The sequence below is a fragment of the Nilaparvata lugens genome, chromosome 4 (genome assembly GCF_014356525.2).
Source record: "Nilaparvata lugens isolate BPH chromosome 4, ASM1435652v1, whole genome shotgun sequence".
Classification (NCBI taxonomy): domain Eukaryota; kingdom Metazoa; phylum Arthropoda; class Insecta; order Hemiptera; family Delphacidae; genus Nilaparvata; species Nilaparvata lugens.
The window spans coordinates 27,077,725-27,104,163 of record NC_052507.1 but is presented as its reverse complement, the minus strand read 5'-3'; the positions used below and the strand labels follow the sequence as shown (position 1 = coordinate 27,104,163).

The 26,439-nt window shown below is 35.7% G+C and overlaps 1 protein-coding gene across 10 annotated transcripts in view; it reads left to right on the top strand.

Moving 5' to 3' along the window:
* The window catches only part of LOC111045361 (glutamate-gated chloride channel), a 140,006-nt gene that overhangs the window by 35,524 nt on the left and 78,043 nt on the right, over positions 1-26,439 (top strand). Inside the window, exons 1-2 of one of the 10 annotated variants that reach the window (XM_039427224.1) lie at positions 10,950-11,109; positions 21,430-21,493. The exons of the other annotated variants lie outside the window; for them this stretch is intronic. The gene's annotated coding sequence lies outside the window, so the exon portion shown is untranslated. Of the gene's footprint in view, positions 1-10,949; positions 11,110-21,429; positions 21,494-26,439 lie in introns of those variants that run through there. 10 annotated transcript variants of the gene reach the window in all.

Below are 26,439 nucleotides of genomic sequence, written 5' to 3'. Positions count from 1 at the left end.
GAAATATTGGAGTCATATTTAGTGGGAAGATATTTCAGAGTCAAGCAGGAAGACGCCTATTCAGAGCTAAAAGAAATTGGAGCAGGAGTACCTCAAGGTAGTGTTCTTGGGCCAATTCTATATCTACTGTTTACTAGCGATCTACCTGAGTTGGAAAATGATACAGTGGCAACATTTGCTGATGACACAGCTGTACTAACTCTGGGCGACAACAGTCAGGAATCTATGAGGAAACTTCAAGATGCGGCTGATGAAATCTCCAGTTGGGCTAAACTGTGGAAAATCAAAGTGAATGAGACCAAGTCTGTTCAAGTCAACTTCACAAACAGAAAATGTGAGCAAATTCCCCTAGCCATCAATGGGAAACCTGTTCCATTTGCTAACGAGGCCAAATACCTAGGCATGACTCTGGATGCAAGGCTGCGTTGGAAAGCACATGTGAAGAAGAAGAGAGAAGAACTAGGTATCAGATATAGAAAAATATACTGGTTGATAGGCCGAAATTCTGCTCTTTCAACTTACAACAAGATCCTCATCTACAAACAAATCCTGAAACCAATATGGATGTATGGAATCCAACTCTGGGGCTGTGCCAGCAAGAGCAACGTCGATGTAATCCAACGATTCCAGAACAAAGTTTTGAGGAACATTGTCGATGCTCCAAGATTCAGCCGAAACGCCGACATTCACAGAGACCTGGAGGTGGAGTTCGTTGCAACAGAGATTGGGCGCTTCGCACGCAAGCATGCAGTCAGGATCCAACGACATGAAAATGAAGAAGTCGCTCAGCTACTTGACAAAACACATATGCTGCGCATATTGAAGCGGACCAAACCCTTCGAGTTGTGTGGTGCTGTGGAGTGAAAGTGTCAAAAGCAGAGCAGTGTTGATAGTGTGAATGTGTATATTATAATACATGATACTTTATTTATATATATTACTATTATTATCTAATGTTAATTCCAAGTTAGTTGCTAGAAGTAGTAGTCCTGGTGAGAACTACCTATCTTATTAATATTTAACCCGTTATTATATTAGGAAAAAATTGCTCATTAGTCTTTTTAGACTAGATTGCAATGGGATAAAAAAAAAAATTTTGATTCCTCCTATTCAACCATTTATGTTCAGTCCTAGTTGATTAAATCCTACATTTCTGGAAAGGTCTCTAATTCTATTACAATTTAATCAACTATAAAATATTATTATATTATGAAACTATTAAGTATTATTTCTATTATTTATGTTTTTTTTTGGTCTAGATTAAAAGTAGACATCTTCCAATACTTTGCTTCAAGTTGGATATTATCTATGGGCTTACAAAATATACAACAAAACTGGGTCTAACAACAAAAATATGCTCTTAACTGGGTTTCGGTGATATTTTGTGTAATACTGTGATTATTTACTTGATATATTCTTGTAATCTGTGCGTATACCTTTATACCTGTGAAAACACAGATATTGACAAAACAACGAACATTATAATCACTCTATTCTACTTCAATAGGAATGTCATGTCGCTTGATTCTTGTCAATAGCCCAGGTAACGAAGACAAAAATATGCCAAATAGGGGAAATAGTTCATGTATAAGCCAAAATTGGTACAGTTGTAGGGGAAGGCTTCTTAAACAACATACTAAAAGTACTGATCGGTGGGGGTGGAGCTAAGGGGTGGAGGGGGCTCTAAGGGTGCATTTTTTCGGTTATTTGTAAATAACTCAAAAAATATGGCCTCCAGAAAAAGGTTGTCATTAGTAAGATTAAACTACGTAAAATTTGTACGTAGAACAGCTTTATCCAACCCACACCTCACAATGGTGGTATCAGCATCTCCGGTAGCAACATTTGTTTCAATACTTGTTTCCATCATTTTCTCGTTTAACATGTCGATCAGTCTTGCTCTGTTCCTATCATTAGCTAGGAAATGCTCCTGTTGGACTGTGATGGTCGTATTTTCATGAAAGTTTATGTCAACCGAGGTTTCTGTGAGCCTTCTCCGCTTCTGCTCTGCTCATTTTGTGCTGTTGACATCAGTGTAACCATCAAACACAAAAAAGTGCATTAGACCATTTTTGTAAAAAATTTGACTTAGTTTAATTTTACTAATGACAACTTTTTCCTGGAGGCCATAGTTTTTGAGTTATTCCCAAAAAAACGAAAAAAAATTAGAGCCTCCTCCCCCCCTTAGCTCCCTCCACCCTCACCGGTCAGTACTTTTAGTATGTTGTTTAAGAAGCCTTCCCCTACAACTGTACCAATTTTGGCTTATACATGAATTATTTCCCCTATTATGTCTTCGTTACCTGGACTACAATTATTCTCACGTCGATTGAGAATATGAAGAGATATTCTTGTAGAATATTCATTGAGGATTCATGTGGAATCCTATACGATTCCAGAACAAAGTTTTGAGGAACATTGTCGATGCTCCAAGATTCAGCCGAAACGCCGACATTCACAGAGACCTGGAGGTGGAGTTCGTTGCAACAGAGATTGGGCGCTTCGCACGCAAGCATGCAGTCAGGATCCAACGGCATGAAAATGAAGAAGTCGCTCAGCTACTTGACAACACACATATGCTGCGCAGATTGAAGCGGACCAAACCCTTCGAGTTGTGTGGTGCTGTGGAGTGAAAGTGTCAAAAGCAGAGCAGTGTTGATAGTGTGAATGTGTATATTATAATACATGATACTTTATTTATATATATTACTATTATTATCTAATGTTAATTCCAAGTTAGTTGCTAGAAGTAGTAGTCCTGGTGAGAACTACCTATCTTATTAATATTTAACCCGTTATTATATTAGGAAAAAATTGCTCATTAGTCTTTTTAGACTAGATTGCAATGGGATAAAAAAAAAAAATTTGATTCCTCCTATTCAACCATTTATGTTCAGTCCTAGTTGATTAAATCCTACATTTCTGGAAAGGTCTCTAATTCTATTACAATTTAATCAACTATAAAATATTATTATATTATGAAACTATTAAGTATTATTTCTATTATTTATGTTTTTTTTTGGTCTAGATTAAAAGTAGACATCTTCCAATACTTTGCTTCAAGTTGGATATTATCTATGGGCTTACAAAATATACAACAAAACTGGGTCTAACAACAAAAATATGCTCTTAACTGGGTTTCGGTGATATTTTGTGTAATACTGTGATTATTTACTTGATATATTCTTGTAATCTGTGCGTATACCTTTATACCTGTGAAAACACAGATATTGACAAAACAACGAACATTATAATCACTCTATTCTACTTCAATAGGAATGTCATGTCGCTTGATTCTTGTCAATAGCCCAGGTAACGAAGACAAAAATATGCCAAATAGGGGAAATAGTTCATGTATAAGCCAAAATTGGTACAGTTGTAGGGGAAGGCTTCTTAAACAACATACTAAAAGTACTGATCGGTGGGGGTGGAGCTAAGGGGTGGAGGGGGCTCTAAGGGTGCATTTTTTCGGTTATTTGTAAATAACTCAAAAAATATGGCCTCCAGAAAAAGGTTGTCATTAGTAAGATTAAACTACGTAAAATTTGTACGTAGAACAGCTTTATCCAACCCACACCTCACAATGGTGGTATCAGCATCTCCGGTAGCAACATTTGTTTCAATACTTGTTTCCATCATTTTCTCGTTTAACATGTCGATCAGTCTTGCTCTGTTCCTATCATTAGCTAGGAAATGCTCCTGTTGGACTGTGATGGTCGTATTTTCATGAAAGTTTATGTCAACCGAGGTTTCTGTGAGCCTTCTCCGCTTCTGCTCTGCTCATTTTGTGCTGTTGACATCAGTGTAACCATCAAACACAAAAAAGTGCATTAGACCATTTTTGTAAAAAATTTGACTTAGTTTAATTTTACTAATGACAACTTTTTCCTGGAGGCCATAGTTTTTGAGTTATTCCCAAAAAACGAAAAAAAAATTAGAGCCTCCTCCCCCCCTTAGCTCCCTCCACCCTCACCGGTCAGTACTTTTAGTATGTTGTTTAAGAAGCCTTCCCCTACAACTGTACCAATTTTGGCTTATACATGAATTATTTCCCCTATTATGTCTTCGTTACCTGGACTACAATTATTCTCACGTCGATTGAGAATATGAAGAGATATTCTTGTAGAATATTCATTGAGGATTCATGTGGAATCCTATACTATTAAACGAGCAATTTCTGTTCATATGTTTAATATCGGGGCACCGAGCTTCGCTCTGGATTACAAAAGCATAGAAGCATAAATTATATTTATTTATTGATACACAAAATACAATTCTTCAAAATGATTGGAGAAGGACCTACAGGCACAGCCCAAAACTGTATCTACCCCGAATTTCGATTTATACTTCATAGTTCGAAAAGTAAATTATGTTACATACACTTTTGAATCAAAGTCCAATTTCCAGTTCAAACATTTGAAAACAGAGAATTTCAAATTCAGATTGCTTACAAACTATAGCAGTCTATGCTTTTGCTCCAGAGCGCAGCTCGGTCCCTGATATTATTCAACTAATCATAGTTTCATGATTTATTTATTACACAATATGAATGAGCAAATGTGTTTTCAGTAATTCTCATTTCTCATCTGTTCTATAACCTAATAATTGCTTCAATAAGCACGACGGAATGTCAAATGACAGTTTATATTTGTATAGAACAACAGACTATAACCTAGTTTACATTTGAATTAAACTTTGAATTGCCAACCTTAACTGAAGCTGACCTTTCCAGAACTAACAACAGTACTAGCATTCAACCTAGTTAGCCAACTGCTCACGTTAGCAACTGCTGAAATTTACATGCACCAATGATCTGACCGACGGTTTCAGTTGAGTGAAAAATAGGATGTCACAGTCTGATGCTGTTAATTAGCTGAAGTTTGTTGTGAATGATTCATTTTCGAACCAGAATTGCTTTCAAACAAACTGCAAATTGGCAAATGAAATTGTAAACTAACTGTTCTCATCTGGAGGGAAAGTTTTTCATTGATTGGAATAATTGGAAAGCTGAAAATAAAATTCTGCTTTGTTATCAAGCATAAAGTTCTAGTTTCAGGACAAAAATAACAATGTTCTAGTGTAGGTGAAGGAGGGAGTGGAGAAACATTTGAGGGGTTTCGAAACTGCCAAGAGTTTAAAATACAGTCAGTTGAATGTGATGAAGAAGAAAAGAAAAAATGTGATTTTCACATTCATGAAAATAATTTTTCTCTTCATAACTTGAAGGAAATCATTTCCCTACTGTATTATTTATGTTCTCAGTAATAATTTTAGTAAACCAAAAAGTGGGCTTCTTAATAAAATGATGCATTCATTTTTTGAAGCATTGACAGACATGATTTGAAGGAAAATCTAAAGAATGAATTAGATGATGATCGTATGTAGTATTCTAGCCTACTACTTGAAAATATCAAGTATCAAAATAGTGATTATGAAGCTTTACTATTATATAACTTTCGTATGTGAGGCATTCAGCTCCAGTGATGGACAATTTATTATAGATTAACTAATAAACATATAGCTGTATTATTATAAAAAACTGTAAACAACTGAGGGGGCTGATTGAACAAACATGATCACACGATTGTTGAACTATTTGGTTGACGGTTTTATATGTTTTTCTTGATAGTGCAGGCATCAATGATCCATTCCACATCATATGGTATAGCATAGTAGGTCGATTTTACTGCACTATCACTTGAATCATTTACAAAATATTAATATTTCTTCTGCATTGAGATTCCATGTAATATTCCACTTGATTTATCAAAGGCATAAATCATATGAAGCGAAATGGAACACATCAATCACTGAGTATATAAATTGGAAAAATATAAAAAAGAGCATACCAACTCGGCGTGCTTTTGTGGAAATGTTTTGAAGATGCCTTGTCTGATTTTCGTCTGAATCACAAAGAAATGGAAGTAGGTCACTCCGTATGTGAAGCATTTAGCTCCAGCGATAAACTATTCAGTATTTTCATTTAATTTGTCGAGGAACACAACATCTATGATGTCGGGTAGTCATGTGTAATCACACTTGCTGTGTGTGAAATACAGTCATGTTGTGATGGTGGTGGTGGTGGTGGTGGTGGTGGTGTTGGTGGTGGTGGTGGTGGTGGTAGTCTCCCACATAACATTTGAGTCGACAGTGGTAACTGACTTGAAGAGCTCCCATCTGAGCAATAGATGGTATGTTCTGGTATAAGGGTAATAAAAAGGAAACTGTAAACATTCGCCGGCTCTGCACCGCAGTGCAGCAGTCAAGCTTATTCCTGCTCGGCTTACTGCGCAAATAATTTGCAACGTTTGAATGACTGTCGTCGTCCCTCCACCCCCACATCATACTCCTCTCACTCACCACTCATCGATAAACCTTTTGGCCCTCACTGGCAATTTATTTATTCGACAACCGATCAAAAATTCAACGCTTGAAAATGAGATGCGATGCAAATACATTCAGCAGCAGGTACACGAAATGAAGTTTCAACCGCCATCATTCCAGCTGCAACGACGTGTCACATTAAGTTTCAAGTTTATTCTCATTTCGTAGACTTCTGAATAACCAAACAGTAATTTCGAATTGGGAATTATTGTGGTTGGCGTGTAGTAACAGTGGTGAAACTGATGGAGTGTATTCATGGAAAGCGGTCAGTGGTTGGTGAGGGTGGCTTCCATGATCAACCATATCCAAAACAACTACACAATTGAGTGATGAATCTAATAAATCATTGGAAAAAGGTAGCCAAGCCAATAGTTCAAAAAAGTGAAGAAAAACCCAACAAGAACTTAAATTGAGAGTTTGTCACAGCGTCTAACGATAAACTACTGAATGAAAAAGAACCGATTGAACTCGAAATTTAGCTAACTTTTACACACCATCCCAGGAAACCAGTACAGTTATGAACTCACTCAATGATTTGGATTAAACAAACAAACAACTTCTAGATAAGAAGCAGATAATTGATTATGATTTCTAAGTCATGTCATATCAGAGGTTCAGAGATTGATCAGGTGCGACATAAAACTTGACACCAAACCTGAGCCAACAAGGTCACTCGGCATTCATGATTTCTGAGTGTTATGAATTATTATGCTTCCAATTACGATAGTTGAATAGTAAAAAATCAATATTCAACCATTTCTCACTCCCATATTCTCCAAGAATGCGAAAAGAATTCAATCTATTTTTCTAGAAATGTATTCAATATTAATTATTACAGAATTATTACAAGTTTGAATTCAGACAAGAACAAAGAGAAGAACAATAGAAATCAAACAAGATCAGGGTTCCTCGAAAGGTTCAATATGTATCAATATGAAATAAAGATCGTCAACCACTATTATTCACTAATAAATCATTTATTGAAAAACACATCCTCTTCTTCCACATTTTCCTCCGCAACGATTAACATAGTAACTAGTAAGAATGTGTGAATGGAAAGAATGGAAAATTTCATCTTGGAGAAGCCAGGTACATCAAGTTGAGAGCTGAAACGAGCATATTGATGGTGGTAGAGAGAACAAGTTGTTGGGAGACAAAGTGTAGCACTTGAGCGTTGCGTTGTTGGGAGCCGAGCAGAGAGGCGTCGCCAGTAGGCGTCGTTTTCGGGTCGTTGCATCCCGACGCTGCTAGCCGTTAATTTTATCGACAAAATTTATCGGCTAAGAGCAGAGATGAACGACTAATCCACTGAATTAAATCTTGTCAGCGCAAGAGTGAAAACAAATAGGATTGTCACAACACGTTCCCCCTCCCCATATATACACACACACACACACCAACGCAGTCCCAGTTTGACCTGACTGCGCAAATAACCTCGACGACGCTACTTTGTCGATTGTTGAACTGATTTGCGCGAAACGTTTCGATGGAGATTTCGTTTTACGACACTTCAACCCTTCCCCCCTCCACCCACCATCGTTGCCCATGATCTGTGTCACATTTAGATGCGAAGCGATTCGTTCAACGTGTTCCACGCATTATCGACTGTGTGACACCCAACCAGCCATCACTGTTATCATTCCACTGTAGAAATAAATTCCAACGACTCATTTCTTGTCGAATATGCACTGTTTGCCCAACATTTGCAACGACTTCACACTGTACATAGCAATGTAATGGAAGCCAACGCTTGAGTACTTTCGAGCCATAAACGTCGTTGATGTTGGCTGACTTGCACAATTCTAGTACGCCATTATCGCTACAACTTTCACAGGCAAATATAAGTTTTTGTTACACTCATCGGAACGAGTTGATAAGAGTGTCATTGCTGCTGGAATGAATTCATTGATGCTTCATAACAACAAAGTGTAGCCTACTTCCTATTAGCATTCCTAAATTGCTTAAACATCCTATAATTTTAAGTAGTATTACGTTTCTTGTGTCCACTTCTATTATATCCTTCCCATTCAAATCCTTTTGCTGGAGTAATTGGAAAAGTATGATTGTGAGTATAATTCAGCACGCATGGTAACGTGTTCATTCTCCTCTATCGCATGGTATTATTTTTCAACTGTTTGAACCAAATTTAGTTGCAAACACAAACAAGAATGTGATTGTTTTTTATGTATTTGTTGAGCAATATTAATCATAACAACCTTGAGAATTGATATCTCTGTAATCGCTCGAGTCTCACTTCAACCTGCGTGTTCAACTCAATATCAAGTCATGCAAATGAAAGCTTAAAAGAGTGAAAACGTATTTTCTCTCCTATTATATACTCATTGACCTTGAGCTCTGTGATATAATCATTATAATTTTCAACAACAATTATGCGGATACTCTTATAATTACTTATCAGCCATAGAAAAAGTACTGAGAATTTAATTTGTGTTAAATACAACAGTAGGTAGCAAAAATACTGCAGTAAGCAAGTTGCAAGAACGTATGGGCTATATGGAGATCAATAATATCGTTTAAGAAGTGACTAATTGAAATGATATCTAACCCCCGATAGGACATGATTAGATTAAGAGATCATCTTGAAATCCAGGCGTGCGAAAAATGAATAAACGACAGCAATCGCTGGAAGTTTCGAAAAAACTAATCTGATTCATGTGCAATTAAGATTGGAATGACGACCAAGTTCACCTCCTGCCTCTTGTTGCAGTCACTATTCTTAGGGTTAATCTCACGAAGGAAATATGTCATTTCCCTTACGAGATTAAACAGTTGATGATTACTGTTTAGCTGCCTTACTTCTATCTCTTATTTTGTTCGTCGCACTCTCTTGGTACTTCTCGAACTCTGATCGTCTTTCATCCCTCTTCAACTTCATAACTCTGATCCCTTCTTCAAATCAACCGTCCCACCCTCTGCTCCACAGACCTTAACGATTCTCCTGTCTGGATAAGTGCATGATACCTTGCATGTCGTTCCACCTTCCTTGTTATTCGAATTGAAAACTCTACTGGCATGACGGTAATCGGAAATGTGCAGTTCACTACGCTAGAGGAAGCAGTCGTTACTCTTATCAGGTCTATTCGAATGGAAATATACGGAAGCAGTTCAGAAGTCATAAAATTACTCATCAATTTGGTAACGAGCAGCAGATAACAGATGATTTTGATAGCTATGATTCTAAAAGATATCACTTCATCAATTCGAGTTCATTACCTGTTCAAACCAGAAATGTTTAGTTAGGGTGAATTTTTTTCTACAATACGTTGTTGCATAATCTAACAATTCAAGAGACAAACACAAATACACTACGATTTGAACATCTCAAACCTTGAATTCAGATTTTTAATTTCTAGCACAAGACCCTCACAATTATCCTATCTATACATTATATTTGTAGATTACTTTAAAAATAATCTCATCAGAAATCTGCTATATCATCCCTCTTCAGCCATATTATCAAATAATAAATATTTTCCTAATGATAATTTGTTAGCTGAATATCAATCATAATATAATAGGGATATCCCTGGAAATTTAAGTTCAGGATTTTCCAGACAATTGCTTACAACTTTGCTGGATTTACCATGCAGGGCCAATTGCATGGCCACCTCGCTCATCGGATTTGATATCGATGGATTTCTTCCTGTGGGGTTTCATTAAGGATAAGGTTTATGTTCCGCCAGACTTTTAAGGTTTATATTGTCTACCAGACAATCAGGTTGCACAGGTTACGACTGATATGCTGGTACGAGTGTGGCAAAGAATCGATTACCGGTGGGATGTATGTCGCATTACCAATGGCTGTCATATCAAACCAAAATAACACCAACACCTTAAACTTGAAGTGTTTTATAACAAAATGACACCTTTCTCAATTCTGTAAGTAATTTCAATAAATACTTATGTGCTTTCAAAGTTGTAAATTACTTTTATAATCACTCTGTATTGTTATTCAAGTTCATAGATCACAGTTTTCAGTGAATATTTGTAATACTTGATGATCCATGAAATGAATGAATTATAATATGATAGAAAAAATCACAGTGAAAGTAGCAGATCGCAATTTATTGAGACACAGCTTACACCAACTCCTAATATTTAACTTTTATATTTAGTATTCACATGAAGCAAATTTCACAGTGAAAGTAACAGACCACAATTGATTGAGACAGAGCTAACACAATAACTCCTAATATTTAACCTTTATAATATTTATATGAAGCAAAAATCACAGTGAAAGTAACACACCGCAATTGATTGAGACAGAGGTAACATAATAACTCACGATATTTAGCCTTTATATTTAATATATGAAGCAAAATCACAGTGTTAATAGCAAATCGCAATTGATTGAGACAGAGCTAACAAAATAACTCCTAATATTCAACTTGTAATAAAGGTGTGTTTTTGTTGGGTTCAAGTAGCCAACCTGATTGGGTGGGGGTGGTGCGAAAATCAGGTGGGCTGTGCGATAGGTTGGGTTGAGTGAGGGGCACAGATTAGTTGGTGAGGGTGCCGGTAGAAAGCGGTGCAGGCAGTCTCCGGGACTCGGCTCAGGCACTCAGCACTCGGCCTGCCTCAGTGCCTCAGTGCCTCAGTTGGACAAATCGAAAGACGTCGGCTAGTTGTCACCCCGCGCCACGGACATACCTTCCCCGTCTATAAACAACGCGAGTCTCACACCACATCTCCTACCTCCAATCGGTATGTACGAGTAGATCGCATTCGGATAATTTGTATTAATTACAGATTTACTCCACCTTACAGATTTCTTCCTGAGTACATTGGTTTCTCTTCTTCTCCTAGATTCTCTTTCTAGAGCTTGAGTTTCGTACTGCATTTGATTGAATAATAAGATTCCTGTACTCTGGATAATTCCTTGTTTAAAATAACAAAGTTATCTCGTGCATCACAGTGTCCCAATGCGGGAATTCCTTAGTAAAATCTGTTCATTGAATGTAGGCCTATAGCAGTATGCTAGATTATATCAAAAACTTAGTTAATTATGGAGGATTTATAACGGGTGATCATAAAGTATGGTGGCATATTGAGTTCTGTTTAGAAACCCGTTCGTCAAATTTTTTTAGGGTTTTTTCTATATTTCCCTGCAGAGGGAGTCTTTGATTACTCTGTATAATGTATTACATCTCAGGCTAGCCTACTATTAGTTGATTTAGTGGATCTACAAAATATTTGCTCTCGACCAAAGCCGATTCGTATTGAAAATACATCAGTAACGGTAGTATTGTTTGAGAGATGAGTTGGCACAACTTCTATAACAATAACAATAAAATATTTAATTTTTAAGAGACTGTTCCTGTTTGTTCCAATTATTTGCATTTCTTCTTTGATTACTGAACAAAATATAGATTTTAGTTGAATATTATGTTTCATCATAATTCTTCCATTGAATGATACTCATTGTTGGAAGTACTTTTTCAAATTCTCTCATGTCGGGCATGATACAACTCCATTTGATCATCGATAACTCCATTTTTTGTGATCAATTCATATTTCCGGAGTTGTACTTTCTCCTTTGCTCATGTAGAATGTATATTTATTGAATAATATATTGAGTTATCAAAAGTGCTTGGTCGTATAATCTATACTATAATAAAGGACAGAACTGCCTTATACGGGGTAGATAAATTATGTTTGACGGATCATCACGTCTGAACTACTATACTGAATCACTTGAAATTTTGCATATAGATTCTTAATCTTCTACCTGGAAGAATGTCCCTTGAAGTCCAAAACTATAGACCTACTGGAAAAAGAGATGTAGACAGGCCAAGAAAGAGTTGGGTACCGGAACAGGTTAATAATTATTGATAAACATAATCCCTGAAGTGAAGATGATGATGATGATGATGATGATGATGATGATGATGATGATTCTGAATTAACCGATGGAGTTTTAAAAAAGACCCTTGCGGAGCATGGGTTACCTGCTAGTTACTCAAATAAAATTAACGTAAACCCTGGATAGTGACCAAGTAGAAACTGGATAGTCAGTTGTAGATCTATGTTTAGTAAACTGGTCATTTGAGTTTGGGTCGGAAATGATTAATCTTGTGGCGCTTTCGAGTTTAATTTTTGTTTGTTTATGTTGGTAATTGAAATGATATTCAGTAATCTGCTTGATTTAACATAGAGTCACACGCTTATTATTTTCTGGTTATTTCCAGTTTGGACAGTTTCGTGTAATTCGAATGTATACATTTGAAATGAGCAACATCACTCAGAATCATCACAAGGATAACAACTCAAATTATAAATTGAGCTGCACTTATCATAATATCAATAATTATTCAAGACTTCACTACTCTTTGAATAAAATTTCAAAGCATATTATCAAATTATAAGAAGTGCCATTGAGTAAAATTATAATATTGAAATTGTTATTCATGAAGGCTATTCCGTGTTTAGACTCCATTTATTCCTACAAAACTCGAAGATACAGTTTCATTTTCATTCTTAAATGATATTGCAAAAATGTATCAACGTGCTTCTTGCGATTGTATGACTGCTTCTTGTTGCTATTCATCCAGGAAGGATTTCCAGTGTTATGACAATAATGACGATCTTTCCTTTTAGTAACTTGAATAACATTTTTGAAATGAAAACAGCACCAATTTTGCATGGAAATGATGCTCCTCCATTTCCTCCAGCTCCTTTAGATGCTAACTGCCCAGTGTGCCTAGAAGAAGAAGGTACAAAACAAAAAAGTAGAAGTGTCTCGGCCTCAAAACAAATTCAAATTCAAATTTTCAATTTACACATTTTTGTACAAAAATTTAATTGTATCAAATAGTGTATGTTCAAAAATAAAATAAAAACATATATACCATACAGTAGGCTACTACATCAATCATGTATAGTATGTGTAATTTCTTATATTATTGTAAGGTCCTATTATCAAAAAACTCAACACTATAAAATGCCCCTTTTACCAAAAAATAAAAGACATATTTTTTGAAATATCTGCGATTTCTACACTTGATTGCAGATGGCAGATGATTAAAGAGCTTGACTCCCATGTAACTATAGGCTTCTTCTCAAAAAGCCTTAACCTATGTGAGGCAACACACAAATTACCCTTGCCTCTAGGATTGTGTTGGTGAACCTGTGAGTTTGTTCACAAACTTTCCTTCATTATCATATGTTAGCAAGAGTAATTGATAAATATAGATGCAAGGCACAGTCAGAATACCCTGAGTTACGAAAGCTCCTCTACAAGTTTGACCAAAATCAAGTCCAGCAAGGCATCTAACAGCATTTTTCTGTATGAGAAAAATTTTATCTAAATTTGTTTTACTAGCGCTACCCCAGAGTTCAATGCCGTAAACCAAATACGAATATATTAGTGAGTAGTATAAAGTTTTTCCAGTACCAGGTGGAGTAATTTTGATTATAGTGCGTAACAAGAATATACTTTTTGAAATTTTACAAATGAGATTCTCTATTATATGTGACACGAAAGTGAGTTTGCTGTCCAGAAGCATTCCAAGTATCTTCACTACATTCGAACTTTCTATAGGTAGAGATTCAAGAACGAGCATTGGCTGAAAGATCAAAGGTTTATTTTCGAACATAATCATATTAAATTTATTTTTATATACACTAGGGTTGATATCGCTGAAATACTGGGCCACATTATTGCTATTTAGATTCATGTTCACCTCTAAACAAAGATGTACATTACTATTGAGGAGTGAATAGTAAATATATAATGAAATTTTCTTTGGTCTTGCGGTTGATTGCAGACCAACCACTCATTTTACTCAACCTTTAACAGCATTTTCATTCAACACAGATCGGAAAAATACCTAGCGTATCGTTAAACATGTTTTCTATCAATTTCTAGTACCGTACTAAAGTATAAAAAAATGAAGTTTGAAGAGTGATTGATTGATTGAGTACTTTATGTAGATTACAATATTTACTGTAATACACCTATACACCTATACACCTATATAAAAAAGCTTACAATACAGCAAAATTATAGATGAATTTACATAATATAGACTAAGAAAATAATAATTGAACTGTATATGATACGAAAAAAGCAATTTGTAATAATTAAAGATAATATTGTTATGCATCTACATGAATTGGCGGAGATTTGGACACATCAATGTCCATTCTTCGGAAAGAATATTCAAAATATCCTTCCCACTAACTCTCTACCAAATCGTTAATTTCATTGATTCAACTAAGGATTTATTTATAAATGGAAATATTGTAAAAGTTTCAATTTATATGTGAATATTCAAGAGAAAGAAAAACAAAAGTAGATCAGGGTAATCAACTTTTAGTAATATACAGCAGTATACAGTGAAGAAATTAAAATAGCATGAGTTTATATAATATATTCATATACAATTTATTCTATAACAGGTTAATAGATTTGTATTGGTGGGATAGGTGAGGGATGGTTGTCATGTGATCGTTCTAGGGCTGGACAGTTTCAGTCATTTGTTTCAAAAGATGTTTTTTTAAAGTCAAGATGAAGCTCGCTCGGCTCTCGATGGACCTGATAGAAACAGTGCATCCCATGCACGACAGGCACTGACTAAAGATGATTTTGTGAAAATAGTGGTTCGATGGTTGGGTATCCTTAAAGTACTTTCTCCGGTTCTAGTATGTGAAGCATCTATCCTCCTAACTTCAGAAACAAATTCGAAATCATATTTGGAATAGTTCGGATTTCCGTATTTCAAGATATCTCTAACAAGCTTGACTATTCAAAAACGTCTTTGATCGGGAAGCTTCAATGTTGAACTGGCAATGTGGGCAGGGGTGATATGTTCATGACGTTGAAGAGAGTAGACGAAACGTAGACAATAATTTTGGCAACGCTGTAGTTTATCATTCAGAGTGACTTGCATGTCGTTGAGAACAGAATTACAATACATTAAATGTGGGAAGATAAGAGATTGAACCAATAATAATTTGATGTTTCTTGGGAGGATATCGTGCATTCTCTTCAATGCGTGCATAGCTGAGAATACCTTTTTACAAGTTTTGTTCACTTGTTCTGACCAGTCAAGAGTGGTATTCATAATAATGCCTAAATTTTTAACTGAGCTACAATAAGGAATGTCATTACCATCTACACCAATTTTGTGAATTGATTCAAGGTCAATATTATTTATAAGACGAGAATATCCTATTATAATGGGTTGTGTTTTGTTGGGATTAAGCTTAAGACCATTTTTCTTTCAATGGACAAACTATCGAATTGATATCCTGATTCATTATCCCAACTGTTTCATTAATTTCTGTTATGGGACAGCTTAAATAAATTTGAAGGTCATCTGCATAAGTATGGAAGCTGGAGAACTTGATAATGGAAGAAAGGTCATCAGCATACAAAGTGAATAGGAGAGGGCCTAAAATTGAACCTTGTGGTACTCCATGCATAACGTTTCTCCAATTTGACTTGTTGTCACCAACAGAAACACATTGTTTCCTACCTAAGAGATAGGATTTGAACCAAACTAGGGAGTTGTGACTAGAACCAAGAATAGCTAACTGATTTAAAAAAACTTTGTGATCAACAGTATCAAATGCTTTAGAAAAATAAATTAGGGTGAGGATGGAGCATTTTCTTTGGTCCATAGCTGACCTTATATCATCAGTGACACGAAGAAGAGCTGTCTCAGTTGAATGGAATTTCCTAAAGCCAGATTGAGATTTATGAAGCTTTCTATTGTTGTCTAGAAATTTTACAACTTGAGCATGAATAAGTCTTTCTAGCACTTTGGACAATGCAGGTAGAATACTGATTATCTGAAATCCTCAACTTTATTGGGTGATGCAACTTTATTTAGTGGGCGAACTAGAGCAAACTTCCAGTTTTCAGGGAAATTGCCTGTTTCAAGTGACTTGTTGAAAATGTATGTAATGGTTGGTGAAACAGCAAATAACATCTTCTTAACAAATTTAATAGGAATTTTGTCTACACCCATAGCATTACTATGAATACGTTGAATTGCTTTGAAAGTGTCTTCTTCTGAGATTGGATGGAAATGAAATTGATCAATAAGTGGTATATCTAAGTTTGTAACCTGCTCTTCAAGATCATTGATATGATTACCAATGACAACTTCGTCGCGTTGGTTGGAATGTGAAACGAAATGGTCATTCATATTGTCCAATGGTAAATCAATTTGGGGTTTTGATTTCTGTTTGCCAAGCCCAAATTCTTTTATTCCCTGCCAAAGTGATTTAGAGTCTTGTCTATTGTTTGTCATGGACGAATTCAAGTACCTAATCTTTGAGTTCCGTAATTGCTGTTTAACTCTAATTCTAATGATCCTATACTCTATCAAATTGTCCAAGTCAAATGTCTTTTTAAATTTTCTATGTGCTTTGTCTCTACTTCCCATCATCTTAAGTATGTCTTCAGTCATCCACGGTACTCGTCGTTTTTTTATTAATCCTCCTTGTCACATAGGGTGCATGTTTGTCATACAAAGTCAAAGTCCAATTCTTGAAAGTCTTGACCATGTGTCATCAACTGAGGGTTATGCTTCAAGTGATAGAGTGAATGAAGTGTTATCAATAACATAGTACCGCAGTCTTAGTACTGATACATAGCAAACACTCATTTTACTCAAGTTCTAACAACATTTTTATTAAACACAGCTAGGACATAATATATACACCTAGAGTATCGTAAGAACATGTTTTCTTCTGAACTCTAGTACGCTACCGCACTACAGTATAAACAGAAAACAAACGTTTTAAAAACGCCAGCCTGATAGCGTGAAGTGTTACCACTAACATAGTACCGGACGGTGTTAGTACTGATATAGCACCAGTTGCGTGGACAAAAACATTGAGAGGCTGTGCTGAGAGAATATGTGAGGCGTACAGCGCTGGAGTCGTCTGTCATGGTGGTCATAAATACAGTTATGTGGCAGTTCGCCAGAGCATGAGTGGCGCTACGCTGTACCCACTGCATCCACCTGCACGCCAATAACTCAATTAGGAGGCCGATGAAGTGAGAGAGTTCAGGCGAGAGGCAAGAGGCAAAAGGCATAGCGGCAGCCGCCACCGCTTTATGCACATTCTGTTGCTGAGGCTGAGGCACTCCACAAAGAAACCGCTAACACGATATATGAGGGCTGAGGTGCTGAGTGAGTGAGTAGCTGGCTGGCTTTGCTCGTGGAACACGCCCCCTACAACCAGAGAGAGAAGCTCTCTCGGCTAAGTGGCTGCATGCACTCAACGTGAAGGCCCTTCACACACAAGAGCTCAGCTGAAACCAATGAGAGTGAGATAGGAGAGCCTCCTCCTGGTGTTGGCCCAAAGTACATATTTTCTCTCTCCACCCCCACCATCCTCGCATGTTCATATACCGTACACCTTTATTCAAACTTTGTCCTGCTCTTTGTCATCATCCCACCACTAAATTCGACCGGAAATTTGCAGAGTTCTATGCCAGAGTTTTTCGGAAGCCATCCTGTTCTCATCGGGGAAAGTTGTTCTTCAGAATCCTGTGTAGCTGTGCTGCTACCCCACTACTGGAAATGAGAGCTTGTCAATCGCTTCAGCCTGTAGGATCTTGAGAATGGAAAGATGATATTCTATTTCAAGAGTGATGTGAGTAAAATTCCCATGTGGAGAATGTGGAAGGTGAAGTTTCAGCAATTGTTCTCATATTCCTACAACACTCAATGAAGAACAAGAGTAGAACAAGAACATTACGGTACGGTGTGAATGAAGGAGCAGTCATTGAAGCACTCAGTTCCAGAGGAGCTACATTATTTAGACAAACTGATGGTATATGGTATTAGTCAGCATAAATATAATAACAATGAGTTGGAGAAATATAAGTTTGTCCAGTAACCATTTGAGTTAAGCATTCAAATTTTCCACATTGAGTTTGTAACGAAGCAAAATTCTGATGGGTGAATAAAAATCCCTACTTGAAAGAAATGTATAGGTCTAAGTGGAATAATAGGCTAATATCGCCAAATAAGATAACGCTTTTAAAGATTAGATAATATCAGGCATCATGGCTAAATTTATAACGGCCGAATAGAAATGGAAATAATTTTACTATTTATATAATATTGTATAAAGTATTAGAAATTTGAGGTTAGGCGTAAAATATCTATTGATCGGCGACCTAATGATCGACTGAGTCGCATAACATAGAATCTAGCCAGACACCTTGGCAGAAATTTATTGTAACCAAATGGTATGCAACTAGAGGAACCAAAAATCCACATGGCTAATTGTTATAATACGAGAAACAACCTATAATCTTTAGAAAATTACTTTGCATGTAAAAAATGTACTAAAAAACCCAGATAAAAATAATTTAATGTATTAAGGAAGTAGGAGGTTCGAAGGCGCATGTTTACTATAATAATTTGCATGAACCAATCAAATGATAGCAATTGATGGGCGGTAATAGTGAGCCAATTCAAATATATTTGTACATATTTCTATAAATGATAAGAGTTTATGAATTATTGTTGTTCAGTTTATGCTTTGGATACGGCCCGAAGGCAGATAAATTATCAGAGGTATAACATAAGTAATAATTTAATAGATTGGCACCAACTATTTGAGCCTTGAATGGCGTAGTAACATATTATTTGAATTTTATGTAAATTTGCAAGTCGGAAATGAAAATTGTGAAAAAGAAGGTAGAACTTGCCCACTTGCCTGCCAACCACTACCATGAGATGTCACCAAAATTTGTAGAGCGCAATATCTTACTGTACCTTTTTAATAACTTAAAGTTAAATCGAATTATTAATTTTTCATAAGACTTTGTGATGCTATAGTAAAGCAAAAGTCATTTAAATATTTTTAATCCCTTGGAAGAGACGACTTCGGCCACCAGGACTACCAGGAGTTTGGATCGCCATCAGCAACTTATAGAAAATCCAGCACGTGAGTGAATAATATTTGAAATAGTGATAGGGCGCCCTCAGTGTTTCGAATGAAATAAGAAATAAAAGCTAGCTCGTCGAAAAGGTTTTAAAAATTAAGAAATTGATAAAAATACTTGCGCAAGTTTTAAAATGGTATAAGAAATGTTGTATTGAATAGCAACGAGTCAATTCATATATCAAAAGATACACCAATTAAAGGAATAATAAGTTTTGAGCTAATAATACAAATGTTCACATGATCATTGAATCTATAATGTAAATAGTTATAATATAATGTAGCTCTGGTTCATTAGATAAATTCCGTCAGGTGCCGAATCTTGCACCCTGAGATATATAATATATATTTATTGGAAACTATAGAAATTAATATAAATATTTAATTATTGATTTTTCAATTTATCATGCTCTGATTTGAGAAGTTAATATATATAAATAGGATTATCCAAATCGACAAGCAACAGCAAGTTGATGTCAGAGCTACATGCAGATAAATGCATATGATCAATGAAGTGAAAGCACATGGTGAAGTTTCGTGCTATAGAACTAAAAAATAGTATTAATCTGTGATATTTTATTTGATTTCGTTTCTTGTTTCATCATATATTTTTGTTGCTCTATATATTTTTTCTTTGATCCAATTTTTGAGATTATTTGTTAATATATGTATCAAATTTTTCATGGTGTACCATTCATTTTATTCCTCAATACTTTAGGATATAAGTATATATATATAAATTATCAGTATTATATTATTGCGAAAGCTCCTGTCTGAGCCTATTAAGATTTTAGTGAGATTATACCCTAGAAAACCACGACCAGATTTTATAATAATTGTTATTCCACCAAAAGTAACGTGACAAGTTCTATTCGCTTTAAACCAATAACAAATCAATCTTATCGTCATCCATATTGACATTTTTTCCAAGGGTTATGCCAACTTTAGCTCCACATTTTTTCTAATGGGGAGTATAATAATAATGATGAAAGAAACCCCCATGCTCAAATAAATCGAAATGATCAGTTATCGAGTAAATAATAGCATTGAGTCCTGCGTAATTAAATCTATATTTGTTTTACTATCATGATTGTTAATGACCTCATTCACAAATAACTCAATTTTCATCGAAGTATACGTAAATCATCTCATTCTCCTTGGGTGTGATATCTTAATGCATTCTTAAAATACTGTACACTATGGACACAGTGCATTGCTTGCTGCGTCTGTGTAGGCCAGTCTATTCTAGGTCCCTCACTTTATTGGTGGGGTGTCCACGTTAAATATTAATAATGCATTCTGATATTTTCGTCGCAGTGCCAAATTATGAAACACCAACACAACAACGCATTAGCCGTCGTCACCTTTATTAAAAGCTTTCACACATGAAAGCCAGAAGGCACACTGCGCCACCTGCTTGCTATATACTACCAGCATGCGTGAATTTTCGTTGCTAAATTATATTCTGAGCCTCTCAAATGACAACGATGGTGGAAAAACTTTCTTTTCCCAATTATATTATTTCCTCGGTTAATTGTCGTATTGAATCATCGATAATTCCAAGATATGGTGGCATAGATGTGTATATTCCGAAGAATATAATTTTCCTGACAATGTTTTCTATCATTTAATCTGTTTTCGAAATTTGTCGAACAAAAGTGTCATGTTTATAGGAGAACCCATTTGTCATCTGTATTCTCAATACACTACTTAGTATATCACAAATCACATTATAGTAACTGAAAACAGCAATGAAACTCACTTGAATCGTACTGTCTTCAATAATATACATTTACTTCAATCATACCTATACTTTATTCCGTAAGTTACGTTTTTCTAAAATATTACTTGCAACACCAATGAGAATACTCAAGAAATAGTCATTGTCGAAAATAATTTCTACTCTCATGATTACCGCTTTCGTTGCATGTATATCGTGTGTCATGTCACATCTTACATTTCAATGTCATTGCAGAAGGCAAATGCTACAGAAACATGCAGCTTTGACCTGAATAAGTTTCTGTTTCCAGTCTGGTCAAAATAACTTTTGATATTTCCTCCGACTGGATTTAGGATACATGAAACTAATGAAATCTTCTCTTTTCACAGGTCTGTCCAAAGAATACTATCGAGAGTTGATTCCAAACCAAACCAGAGAAGCTCATCCTAACAGGTAGTGAAGGATGTGATATATTTAAATTCAAAATTATCTCCTTTTTGTGATATTGCCGTTTTGTTTCTATTCAATATTCAATTTAGTTAGAAGAGCAGTGGATACATTACTTTAACATTATGTGAGCCATGTTTAATGTTATTAATAACAGTGAGATGTAACAAATCATTCTGAATACTCTGATAGTTCACAAGAGAAAGAATGATGATCAAGCCATTTAGTAGATGCCAAACACTTCATAATAGTATAAACTATGATTTAAATCATCTTCAAGTTGACAAAATCTCTGGAATTCCTGAAATAATCGTGATCTCTGCTTTGTCACAGTTTACCCTGGTGTGATAACGCTATTTTATTAATATAAAGCTGTCACTGCCGATGTCACATGAGATTCTTTTCGCAATCTATTACCGCCAAGTTATTATTCGCCGTCAGGTCCCTGTGCAAGGGAAATGAATTGCCAAGGAAGTGCAAGTTAAATGGCCGTATGAATGAAATAAAATTAGAGATTTGGCACGAACTCTCCTTCCAGCAGTGATAGAGCTGCTCCCTGCTTTCCTGTGCCTCGTCGTTGTGTTCACCGTTTAAAACAAATTATCAATAGAATCTCATCCCAAATCACGTGTTGTTTGAGTAGGAAACAGAGTAGACTCAAGAAATGAGATGAGACAACATTTCAATTCAGTGTAATCTGAATATATCGTAATTTGCTGACAAGTTTTTGATACTTGAAATATAATTTTTGTATGGGTCAACTCAGACCCATATTGATTACATTCAGACTCAACTCAGACTACATTCAGGGTTGGTGGAAATTATGGTAACTGCTGAATATTACTTTCAATAGGATAATTTGATAATAGGTTCCAATGGGTTCAATGGTTTTAATCCTATTCGATCTAAAAAAACTACTTTTCTGTCGCTTCAAAATTTTGGTCCGTCATTTTGAATCAATCCTTTTTTTAACGAAAAGCTGAGAAACAATACATGATTTTGATACAAAATTCCTAGAGAAAATGAATGGCAGCATTGACTTCTGTGCTCCAAAAGGGACACGCTCGAGGACTATTTTCCATCACACAACAGCCTATGCCTACAATAGTGGGTTATCTAGAGCACTTCACTCCTTTTGTGAGACTGCTGCAGTTCATTTGTTTGGGGTGTCTCCCTAGGAGAATTATGATGAGATCTCTGAATGTGCGAATTTAGTGTTCCTTTTCATGTTTTTTTCTTCCATTGTTACCATTTCGATGAGTTCTTTTTCACTTTCATCTATATCTCCTGTTTACTGTATTTTCCCATGTATTTTGCTTTTGTATATTTGCTTCTTTTAGTCATATTATTTGATATTCAAATATTGTATATTGTTTATATATTTAGTTTTTGCTTGTATCTGTTATATGTTATTTTTCCTGTAAAATTAGTGTTGTACGGTTAGAAGTTGAATATATGAATAAATAAATGGCAGAAACCACACGTTTATATATCAAATCGTTTTAAATAATTTCACATTGGAAGATACTAATAGGTCTATATACCATACAAAAATGGAATGAATCTATACATAAAAATCATGATCGTGATTGTGATCGGTTTTCTTTAAAAAATTATTGTCTGGAATATATAACTTGTTGTCGGTACACAGTATTTAAATTCTGCTTTCTTATATTGTGGATGCTGCTGGCAATGAATTTGATTCGATTTTTTGATAAAATTTCAAATAATGAACACTATATGAATAGTTGAATAAAAGTTTTCCTCTTCCAATTCCGTAATTGATGAATATGTGAAGAAATGTATACGATACTGCAATAAAAGCTAAATTATCATGCAATGTACATTTGAAGCAGTCAAATTCAACTCGGTATAGATTGTGAGCAATTAGTCTACAAGGGGATTGTAATTATTGCAAGTATCGGAATAGAACAGAGCAATTGTCATACAATGAATACCTTTGAAGCAGAAAATAAACAAGAAGCATGCAAATAATAGAATCGAGACATGTAGGTAGAGTGAGACAAGTAGCATGAAGTGAGTTAATGAGGTTATTGAATCGATGGCTGACTGTCAGTGGCTGCACGGAAAAGTGATTTGGCTTTCACGTTCACTTTTGCTTTGCCGAGTGGCAGTGACAAGACAAGGGTGATTCCCTGCTCGGAAATTACAAGCCGATGTGACACAGTGACAGACGCGACAGTGGACCGATGCCAACGCGACGCGACTCGACGCACACTCTCACACAAACAAGAATGATTGCACCTAATAATAGCCGAGCAAAAGTTGGTGACTGAGAGAGTGCGAGTGAGAGATCCGCTTTGCAAGTAAATGAAGTGGGAGAAGGAAGGATGCCGCGAGCCAAGGTGGGAGTTGGGCTACTACTTGAAGGACCACACGATTGAGTTGCACATAAATCTGCGACCAGCATCCAGCGCACTCATGTTCCCTCCGAGTCCCAGCACTCAATTTACATTTCAACCACAGGCGTGGAGAAGCTCGAATCTAGCGCTTACATTGTAGTACACCCCTACCAGTACCATCCATTCGTGCTGGGTGCTTTCGCATCTAACGAGCTCTAGAGGACAATCGGCGAACTAAGTGATTGCCAGCCGCGGTTTCGCGTCCACCCAAATAATTCACATCATTACGATGGTATTGGTGCACGTGCATCTCTAATGGCAGTTATTCAGCAACAGTGTGATGTGGCTTGATTTCGCCGGTGGTGATTTTGAGGAATTTGTGGCTGATTGGAAGCCGGATCGAATGTTATGTTTCAATGTTGACTTCAATAACCCTTTTTCTGTTTAAATGATTCATCTCAAATATGGAGAAGCTTTGTTTTTACTCATTTTCTCGCATTAAGATAAATTAATAAATGTATACTGCCTACCAAATACATTTCTATCAATATGTCTTTATTTTTTATTAAAATTAAGAATTATTTTATTTGATTGCTTCCAATGAGTGGTATTTTCCTACTGATCCTGAATTTTGAACTCTAAATTCCTCCAAAAACTTTGGAGTGATAAAATTGAGAAAATAATATTGTTAGGCTATTGATCGTCGGATTGACTGACTGTGACTCAATTGTGATGTGATTGATTTGATCAGACTATAACATTTGTAACTATTGTATGTATTCAAATGTTATTTGGAAGAATATAGTCTACTTTGAATGAATAAAACTGACGGCTATAGAAAATTGCAGATAGAACAATTTGAAAGAGCAGAGAATCATAGCATTTGTATTATGTATTTGTTCAGAAACAGACAGAATTATTCTCTTCAAATCTGTAATATATTGGGCAGTATAAAGCAGTATAATTGATATGTGATGTTTTCTAGAATTATTCGTTTTGTGTAGACAATAATTAGTAATCAAAGAACTGTCGCGAAGCTATTAGAGGTAAGCCCATTCATTGTTCATTTAGTTTATCACAAATATGGAATATGGGTCATACGGGGGCGGGGTTGAGGGCGAGGGTACGGTTCCAAAAGAGGCAACAAACAATGTCCTCAATCTGTTTCTTGTCAATGCTGAAGCTTTTGTTTCCGATAGAAAACAGCGACTGAGCGCTTTCCGCTGTAAACAAACAAGTCAAAGACCGTCTGCCCCACATTTCCCGCGCTCGCTTTCTTGGCGGGAAAGCAAACAATGGCGGCGACAAATTAGAAGCGGTAATGTCCATCCGAGATTTCAATTATCGGGTCAGATCGCTCCACGCTCGACTTCTCAGCTTCTTTCAACTAGAGACAGGAGACCCCTCTCGCTCCTACCTATTCTCACAAGGGCTTCTTTGCAAAAATATGTGGAACTCTTCCAAAAAACTTGCGAGAACATTGTTTGGTCACCAGCCAAAACTCTCGAGACACTCGAGACTGGCAGAGGAGCGTTAAAGAGGCGCTACAAAAATTATATTGAACTAATTTTATTTAATAGCTGTATCTGATCCGACTAGATTTATTCCGGGCAATTTATTAGTACCTTGCACTTTATTTTGCCATGAATTCAAATTAGTGTCGTCACTAGCTTGGTGTCACTTTCTAAGCTAAATGGAAAAAGCTGCTAAGTAATTATTTTAATGTCCTGTGAATTATTCATGTGTAGGATTGGGCTCGTTTGTCAATCTTTGCTTAAGTGTTCATGAATACTTGGGATGCTGGTCCACTTTATGCTTTAATTTATCATTTGTTTCGTCCCTTACCCAAACCAAACTAGACTGAAAAGTTATGGATCTTCCAGCAAGCGCTTTAACTAGACCATTACTAATCCCTTAAAAATCTCAATCTCACACTTCACTCTAAATTTTATCCAACTGAACTCTCGTGGCCTACATCACTTCTCCTTGACCGAAACCTTCCTAGCTTTTTATCCAATCCCATTCATACTCACTCTGATAGCAAATAAAATGTCCAGTGAACCAAAGAATGATATGATTAATTGATGTATGAAAGATAATATAGCTTCTACTGTAGGACGAACAATGAAATTGAATTCTTTTATTTGGAACTTCAAAAGCTACTTGAGAATTGTTTCAACCATTACAATAATAATTCCTTATTAATATCACAGTTTTCCAATCAAACAAATCACATGATCAAAGTTATTCCGCTTCATTGAATTTTGATTCAGATGAAAGAGATTTGAAATATCTTTAATGATGGATGAGTATTGCTCCTATTCCACTCAATCAAACTATAGAACCTCAGAAAGTTCAAAAAGCTATTCAATGACCACAATGAAGAATTAATTATCATTCAATTCCCTTATTTTATACTCTATAATTATAATTTTCAAGTACAAATTCTAGCGCAGGCTAGAATATATTGAACTTCTCAGTTGTAGAGCATTGTATTATTTTATTCTCGAAAGAATTGAAAATTGCTTTCATATTGTCTAGGAAAGGAACATGACAATCAATTTTTCAAATCTTGTGTTGATATTATAA